Source organism: Aegilops tauschii, chromosome 5, assembly GCF_002575655.3.
Source record: "Aegilops tauschii subsp. strangulata cultivar AL8/78 chromosome 5, Aet v6.0, whole genome shotgun sequence".
Classification (NCBI taxonomy): Eukaryota; Viridiplantae; Streptophyta; class Magnoliopsida; order Poales; family Poaceae; genus Aegilops; species Aegilops tauschii.
In genome coordinates this window covers 55448722-55458427 of record NC_053039.3, presented here as the reverse complement: position 1 = coordinate 55458427, position 9706 = coordinate 55448722, and the positions used below count along the sequence as shown (strand labels likewise).

The window sequence follows — 9706 nt, the reverse complement described above, 5'->3', positions numbered from 1 at the left end:
TGAGTACCTGTCCGCGGCTCGAAGCCGTGAAGCAGTCGGTCTGTATTGAAGGTGCGCGTATGGCCTTTGCCCGCGTCAAGACGCATTGGGCGAAGCTGGATGCCAAGAAGCTGATGACCGAGGGACCGCCTAAGGGCAAGGAGCATCGTCGACCCGAGCATTATTTTGATCATGTGATCACTAGGAAAGGAGGAATCCTACTCCTACTAGGAGGAGGATTCCTCCTCCCCTTGGCGCGCCTAGAGAGGTCGGTCGGCCTCCCCTCCCTCCTTTATATACGTGGGGAGGGGGGCACCCTAGAACACACAAGTTGATTGTTCCAAGTCGTGTGCGGTGCCCCCCTCCACCATAATCCACCTCGATCATATCGTAGCGGTGCTTAGGTGAAGCCCTGCATCAGTAGCAACATCATCACCGTCATCACGCCGTCGTGATGACGGAACTCTCCCGCGAAGCTCTGCTGGATTGGAGTTCGTGGGACGTCATCGAGCTGAACGTGTGCTGAACTCAAAGGTGCCGTGCGTTCGGTACTTGGATCGGTCGGATCATGAAGACATACGACTACATCAACGGCGTTCTCATAACGCTTTCGCTTACGGTCTACGAGGGTACGTGGACGACACTCTCCCCTCTCGTTGCTATGCATCACCATGATCTTGCATGTGCGTAGGAATTTTTTTGCAATTACTATGTTCCCCAACACGCATCACCCTCGCCAATCTGCAGAAAGGGAGCTCCTCCATCACCGACTGCGTCGGGAAAGTTAAGTCTCTGTGCGATGAACTTATCGCTGCAGGGAAGAAGATTGACGATGATGACATCGTCTCCCACATCCTCGTTGTCCTGGACGAGGAATTTGATCCTGTGCTCTCCGCCATGTGCTCCAGAGTGGAGCCGATCACCGTCCCCGAGCTGTTCTCTCAGCTCATCAGCTTCGAGATGCGGATGAAGCTCCATGGAAGAGTGTCGCAGTCCTCTGCCAATGCTGCCACCAGAGGTCGCGGGCGTGGTGACCGTGGCCGTGGCCGTGGAGGCAACAACAACAATGGCGGTGACTGTGGCCGCCCATACATCAAGTCTGGCGGTCGCGGTGGACAAGGAGGAGGTGGCCACTACAACAAAAATGGTGGTGGGGGTAACCACAACAACAATTCCCCCACACCTAGGATCCAGTGCCAGATCTGTGGCAAACTTGGTCATCCAGCGTGGAAGTGCTGGAAACGCTATGATGAAGCCTACCAAGGAGAGAAGAGAGGTCGGCGAACCTTGCAGCACCTCAGTACGGGGTGGATACCAACTGGTACCTTGAGAGCGGCGCCACCGACCACATCACAGGCGACCTTGAGAGGCTGACCGTCCGTGACCGCTACACTGGGAGCGAGCAAATCCACACTGCTAGTGGGTCAGGTATGGCTATAGAACATATTGGTCACTCAGCTATTCGTACCCCTGATCGTGATCTTTATCTAAATAACATCCTTCATGTTCCGGAAGCTAGCAAGAGCTTAATCTCTGCTAGTCGCCTTGCACTTGACAATGACACGTTTGTTCAAATTCATCCTCATTCTTTTTTTGTTAAGGAACGGGGAACGAGGAAGGTATTCCTTCGAGGCAGGGGTTGATGTGGTCTCTACCCCGTCAAGCACAAGGGATCCAACGTCCAGAAGCAGGTGCTCAGTGCCACCAAAATATCTTCGGATAGGTGGCACCGACGTTTAGGTCATCCATCTCCTCTCATTTTCAAGAGAGTTCTTAGTCAAAATAAACTCCCTTGTGCTAACTTTTCCAATAATGAGTCTTTATGTGACGCCTGTCAAAAGGGTAAAAGTCACCAGTTACCTTATCCAAAGTCAATAAGTGAATCCAAGTTTCCTTTAGAACTTATTTTCTCTAATGTTTGGGGCCCTGCTGTTGAAACAATAGGCAGAAAAAATATTGTGTGAGTTTTATCGATGATTTCAGTAAATTCACATGGATCTATTCGATCAAACACAAGTCTGAAGTTTTTCAAAAATTTCATGACTTTCAGCACCTTGTTGAACGACAATTTAATCGCAAAATTCTTGCTCTTCAGACAGATTGGGGAGGGGGGTATGAAAAACTCAACTCCTTCTTCATAAAGATAGGAATATCTCATCATGTGTCTTGTCCCCATGCGCATCAGCAGAACGGATCAGCAGAAAGAAAACATCGACATATCGTCGAAGTAGGCTTGTCTCTTCTTGCCCAAGCCTCAATGCCCTTAAAGTTTTGGGATGAAGCATTTATTGCTGCTACTTATTTCATCAATCGCCTTCCTAGCAAAGTTATCAAATTTGAAACCCCTCTTGAGCTATTGTTCCATGAAACGCCCAATTATTCCTCACTTAGAATTTTTGGGTGTGCTTGTTGGCCTAACCTCCGACCCTATAACAAGCACAAGCTTCAATTCCGTTCCAAGCAATGCACCTTTCTTGGGTATAGCAATCTTCACAAAGGGTTTAAATGTCTTGATATTCCAACAGGACGTGTGTATATCTCGAGGGATGTTGTTTTTGATGAAAACGTATTCCCATTCTCCACACTACACCCAAACACCGGTGCACGTCTTCGGGCAGAAATTCTCCTTTCAAATCCGGAGCTATTAAATCCAACTGATCATGGGGACGAACATTATGCTGATGATCATTTGTTACATAACCCTACTTCTGACGGAGATAAAAACTGCACTTCAAATGCTTGTGATTTTACGCAGCAGCAGCAAGAAACACCTGGCAGCGGACACGAGGCAGATTCTCCTGGTCACGCTGATACTGGAACTGACGTGAGAACGGATCCCCAGGCGGATCCTCTGACGCCGCCCCCGCCAGGGCCCGGGAACATCCACTCCTCGGGTGACGCCTGGCACGGGTCACCAGGCCGGTCAGGTGGGCCGGGCCCTGCTCTGTCTCCACGCGCCGGCTGTCATGAAGCGGTTGGGTGTGAACCACATGCGGCTGGTCGCGTGTCCCCTGCTGTGCGGCGCAATGATGGCGGGCGCGACCGCATGACGTCCCTCGGTCACGTGGCAATAGCCAACTCACCAGGACCGGTCTCTCCTAGTCCACGGGCGCGCGATCCAACCTCATCCGTGCGTGCGGCAGACAAGGCGGATTCTGCTATGGTGCTGGGATCCTCTGTGGCCACAGATCCTGTCCGTTCCGACACACCTTCTCGGATGACTACACATGCACAGAAAGGTATTTTAAAACCCACAGTTTACAAGGATGGGACACTCAGGTATGAAAAGAACTTTAAATTTGCAGATTTTGCTGCTACTAGTGAGCCTCAAAACAACCGAAGCTCTAGGTAATGATAATTGAAAAAATGCCATGAATGTAGAGTATGGTGCACTTATGAAAAACCAAACTTGGCGTTTGGTCCCTCCTAAGCGAGGGAGGAACATCATTGATTGTAAATGGGTATACAAAATTAAAGAAAGACCTGATGGCACAATAGATAGATATAAGGCTAGACTAGTGGCTAAGGTCTTCAAACAACGTTATGGCATTGATTATGAGGACACCTTTAGTCCAGTAGTTAAAGCTGCTACTAACAGGCTTGTTCTGTCTATTGGTGTTTCCAGGGGATGGAGTCTTCGCCAATTGGATGTTCAGAATGCGTTCTTACATGGCGTTCTCGAGGAGGAGGTCTATATGAGACAACCACCTGGGTTTGAAGATGGTTCAAAGCCACATCATGTGTGCAAGTTGGACAAGGCCTTATATGGCCTAAAGCAGGCACCTAGAGCTTGGTATTCAAGATTGAGTGCAAAACTTCAGCAACTTGGTTTCAAGCCTTCAAGGGGAGACACTTCTCTCTTCTTCTTCCATAAAGGGAAGGTGGTTATATTTATGTTAATATATGTTGATGACATAATTGTTACCAGCTCCTCACAGGAGGCTACCTCAGCATTGCTATCAAATCTGGAAAATGAGTTTGCTCTTAAAGATCTAGCTATGAGAGTTACATTACTTCCTAGGCATTGAGGTAAAAAAGTTGCATGATGGTATTATGCTAACCTAGGAAAATATGCCAAAGATGTAATCAAACGTGTAGGTATGAAGGATTGCAAACCCTCCAGTACACCTATGCCTACCACTGACAAACTGTCATTATATGAAGGAGAATTACTGATCTCAGAAGAAGGAACCAAGTGCAGGAGCATAGTTGGTGCTCTTCAGTACTTGACACTAACAAGACCTGATACATCCTTTGCTGTTAATAAAGTATGTCAATTTTTACATGCTCCTACTTCTGTACATTGGACAACTGTAAAGAGGATATTGAGGTATCTTCAAGGGAGTGCCAACACAGGGCTGAAATTGTGTAAGTCTCCCTCAACCACAGTGAGTGCATTTTCTGATGCAGACTAGGCTAGATGCCTTGATGACAGAAGATCCACAGGAGGATTTGCAATCTTCCTTGGGTCGAATCTTATATCCTGGAGTGCAAAGAACTAGGCTACGGTGTCACGTTTCAGCACTGAAGCAGAATATAAATCTTTGGCAAATGCAACAGCTGAGGTAATGTGGATTGAAACTTTGCTTGATGAACTAGGCATTGGAAGAATAGGTGTGTCATGCTTATTGAGGGAGTCCTGGATTAGGGGGTCCTCGGACAGCCAGACTATATCCTTTGGCCGGACTGTTGGACTATGAAGATACAAGATTGAAGACTTCGACCCGTGTCCGGATGGGACTCTCCTTGGCGTGGAAGGCAAGCTTGGCAATACGGATATGTAGATCTCCTCCCTTGTAACCGACTCTGTGTAACCCTAGCCCCCTCCGGTGTCTATATAAACCGGAGGGTTTTAGTCCGTAGGACAAGAACAATCATACCATAGGCTAGCTTCTAGGGTTTAGCCTCTACGATCTCCTAGTAGATCAACTCTTGTAATACTCATATCATCAAGATCAATCAAGCAGGAAGTAGGGTATTACCTCCATCGAGAGGGCCCGAACCTGGGTAAACATCGTGTCCCCCGCCTCCTGTTACCATCCGCCTTAGACACACAGTTCGGGACCCCCTACCCGAGATCCACCGGTTTTGACACCGACATTGGTGCTTTCATTGAGAGTTCCACTGTGTCGTCACGATAAAGGCTTGATGGCTCCTCCGATCATCGCCAACGATGCGATCCAGGGTGTGGTTTTCCTCCCCGGACAGATCTTCGTATTCGGCGGCTTCGCACTGCGGGCCAACTCGCTTGGCCATCTGGAGCAGATCGAGAGCTACGCCCCTGGCCATCAGGTCAGGCTCGGAAACTTGAACTATACTGCCGACATCCGCGGAGACTTGATCTTCGACGGATTAGAGCCCATGTCAGGTGCGCCGCACAATCACGACGAGCATGACTTAGCTCTACCCTCGGACAGTGTTCGGGAGATCACACCTGCAACCACTCCGGCCCTCAATCCGGAACAAATTGCGCCATCTGAGGACGGGTGGATGGACCCCGCCACGGAGGCCGCACACTTAGCGGCGATAGAGCCGAATACTGACTTCACCTGTTATGAGACCTGTGTCGCCGGATCCTCGGATTCATCCCCGGCCACAGGCCCCGAACCGCCTGCGTCCATACCTATCGAATCTGATTGGGCGCCGATCATGGAGTTTACCTCCACGGATATCTTTCAGCACTCACCTTTTGGCGATGTGCTAAATTCATTAAGGTCTCTCTCCTTGTGAGGAGGTCCTTGGCCGAACTATGTCCGGCCCGAACAGGAAGCGGACGACGAAGAAATTCGTTCCCCACCCACTACCCACTTAATAGCCACTGTCGACGATTTAACCGACATGCTCGATTTTGACTCCAAAGATATCGACGGTATGGACGACGATACAGGAGCAGAACAGGAACCATCGCCCACAGGGCACTGGACTGTCACTTCATCACACGATATATATATGGTGGACACACCCAAAGAAAACAACGACGAGGAACGGAAGGATGCAGCGAAGGATAACTCCCTCGAGAAGCAACCAAAGCGACGGCGTAGGCGCCGCTCCAAATCCCGCCTCGGCAAGAACAGCGATAACAGCGCAAGAAAAAATAATACCCTGGTCGACTCCGGAGGAAACGACGACCACATTGAACCGGCGGACGGCGAACATAGTACGGAGCCGCTCTCCGATCACGGCGACGCCGAGGATAAAGCTCATCAACCTCTCTCCAGAGAGGAAAACATTCCGGACGACGATGCACACATCATCCCGGAAAGACACTTGGAACAAGAGAACCTTCGTGAAAGGCTTATTGCAACCCCGAGGAGTCTGAAGAAGCAGAAGAAAAGGCTTAAGGCCGCGCAGAATACGCTCAACAGTAGATGGAACAAAGTGCTTGACACTGAAGAAAAGTACGGTGGTAGTCGCCACACAAAGAGCTATCCAAAGCGCAAGCTGTTGCCTGAATTCGATGATAAGGCCTTAGAGCCCACACAGCCGAAAAATAAAACGGCCGACCGGTCGGATCGACCACCTCGTGTCCGGGATAGAGCGGCTAACGAGGCCGCACATAAGTCAGCACACGATCCACGCGAGGACTGGCATCAAAAGGCCGGCGTGACCAGATCCATCTACGGATCTAGGAAGCGCGCTCCAGCGCATAATCAAAACCGAACACTACAACCGTCAGAACGCCATGACACATCCAAATACAGGGGTGCCATGCACCCCCTATGTTTCACCGATGAGGTGCTGGATCATGAATTTCCAGAGGGATTCAAACCCGTGAACATAGAGGCGTACGACGGAACGACAGACCCTGGGGTCTGGATTGAGGACTTCATCCTCCATATCCATATGGCTCGCGGAGATGATCTCCACGCCATCAAATACTTGCCCCTCAAGTTGAAAGGACCATCTCGGCACTGGCTGAAGAGCCTCCCGAAAAATTCAATTGGAAGTTGGGAGGAGTTTGAGGATGCCTTTAGGGCTAACTTTCAAGGGACCTATGTCCGACCTCTGGATGCAGAGGATTTAAGTCATATAATTCAACAGCCCGGAGAGTCTGCCCGAAAGCTTTGGAAAAGATTTCTCACTAAGAAGAATCAAATCGTCGACTGCCCGGACACCGAAGCCTTAGCAGCTTTCAAACACAGCGTCCGAGACGAATGGCTCGCCAGACACCTCGGCCAAGAAAAGCCAAGAACAATGGCAGCCCTAACAAGCCTCATGACCCGCTTTTGCGCGGGCGAAGATAGCTGGCTGGCACGTAGTAGCACCAGCGACCCAGGCACATCTGAAGTCAGGGATGGTAATGGAAAACCACGACGCAATAAAAGCAAGCATCGAAATAACGAAGACAGCCCAGACAACACGTCGGTAAACGCCGGATTCAGGGGCTCTCGACCCTGTCAGCGGAAAAAGCCTTTCAAAGGCAACGGAGATGGACCGTCCAACCTAAACAAGATTCTGGACAAATTATGTCAGATTCATGGCACCTTCGATAAACCTGCAAATCACACCCATAGAGAATGCTGGGTCTTCAAGCAGGCCGGTAGGCTAAACGCCGAACACATGGGAAGGGAGACACCAAGTGAAGACGAGGATGAGCCTCGTCAGCAAAACACTGGGGGACAGAAAAAGTTCCCACCAGAGGTCAAAACAGTGAACACGATTCACGTGATGAAGAGGAGGAGCAAACATGCACTCCGAGACATACGCGCCGTAGAGCCCGTCACCCCTAAGTTCAACCCTTGGTCGGCCTGCCCGATCACTTTTGATCGCAGGGATCACCTGACAAGTATCCGGCACGGAGGATTGGCTGCCTTGGTGCTAGACCCAATTATCGACGGATACCATCTCACCCAAGTCCTCATGGACGACGGCAGTAGTCTTAATCTGATATATCAGGACACAGTCCGCAAAATGGGGATAGACCCGACAAGAATCAGCCAAAGCAATATTACCTTTAAAGGAATAATACCAGGCCCAGAGGCCCGCTGTACGGGCTCTCTAGTACTAGAGGTTGTATTCGGTTCTCCTGACAACTTCCGAAGTGAAAAGTTAACCTTCGACATCGCTCCATTCCGAAGCGGCTATCAAGCACTACTCGGAAGAACAACTTTCGCTCGTTTTAATGCAGTACCGCATTACGCTTCTCTTAAGCTTAAGGTGCCCGGTCCACGTGGCATCATCACAGTCAGTGGAAATGTTGAGTGTTCCTTACGCGCGGAAGAGCGTATGGCGGCTTTAGCAGCCGAACACTAAACGGCCTCTCCAACCAGAATAGATGATCGGTCGTCAAGACCGCGAACACGGCTAGACGAGTCCGGCGCATCACTAGCTGTAACAGCTTAGATAAACCTGAGATTGGTTTGATGGATATACCCCCATAGGCGGTACCAGGGTCTTCCCGCATGTAAAAAGGACTACAGTTCGGCTCGACCTTACTTATCTTGAATTTTAATGGTTCATTGAGAATCACCAATTTTTTGCACGACAACTTTCACCTAAGTTCTTCTCTTTTACAGATGATAATCGTACTACACCCTTCCAGGATACGGCACAACGGAGACACAGGCGCAGACGTGCAGCGGGGCCTCGCTCAAAGGTTTCTTTTTAGATTAAGACCCTGTGTAAACCTTTTTTATTGTCTCTTGTTGCTTCACATCCTCCGGATATTCAGTATAACCGAGAGGGATGCTGACGTTATTGGCATTTCGCCACGTCAGAACAATGCACGTACCTGGACACTCGGGGTTCATCATCAAGGGCGTTACTCAGCCCGGTATATGTTATAAAGACCGAATACCTTAGGGAGTGTTCGGCGTCGCGAGTTTGGCCTTGTATGCATCAGCTCCGAATCATGTCTTTGGTCAAATGTTGGGTTTGCCCGGCTCCTGCGTTTTGCTATCTTACGTTCCGCTCTATCGGCTAAGGTGGCACCAGGAGAACTACTGCGATTGTGCCCTGGTTCATCCGGATGAGCACCTCAGTAGAGAAAGCCGAAAACTGACTGTCATGATAAAGCGCGAGACTGGTCAACCACTCGATGACTTAGCGGAATCTTCAGGATTCCTCCGCATTAACGAAGGGCCGGTTTTCCCGGTCATGTACGTACGCGCCCCGTACTCGGACGAGCGCCAAAGTACCAGGGGCTATATAGTAGCCCCACTGTCAAACTACTATGGTAAAGTGAAAGTGTTAAAGCAATATAGTCTGATTGCCTCGTTCGCCGCGCTACCACCTCCTTAATGGACCAAGACGTTGGATCAAGTGTGAAGGCGCGCTTTTGCGAACACCCCCGCATTGTATGCGTGGGGGCTAAAGCCGACGACTGCAAACTTTCAGGATATATATATATATATATATATATATATATATATATATACACACACACACATATATACATAAACGACCGCACATGAGGCATAATAATACTTTCAGGCAAAAGTATAAACACAACCTTTATAATTTAAATAGCATTGCTCTTACAATTGGGATACATGTCACTAGAACATGATACTCTTCGAGCACTGAGCCTCTATTAAACGAGCGCCTTCTAAGACTTCTTCAAAATATTGCTCGGCCGAAACCTGGCCTACGGCCGGAGTCTGGGTTGCAATCGCGGTGGCCTCCATCTCTGCCCAATATGTCTTGACACGGGCAAGAGCCATCCGCGCACCCTCTATGCACGCCGACCTCTTTACAACATCGATAAGAGGCACAACACCAAGGAATC

At 49.6% G+C, this 9706-nt stretch overlaps 1 non-coding gene across 1 annotated transcript; it reads left to right on the top strand.

Annotated features, from left to right (window-relative positions):
• Window positions 1-801: 801 nt before the first annotated feature.
• LOC120965693 (small nucleolar RNA Z247) lies at window positions 802-940 on the top strand. The gene has a single exon (XR_005758721.1). It is a non-coding gene; the product is annotated as a small nucleolar RNA Z247 (small nucleolar RNA).
• The last annotated feature ends 8766 nt before the right edge of the window (window positions 941-9706 follow it).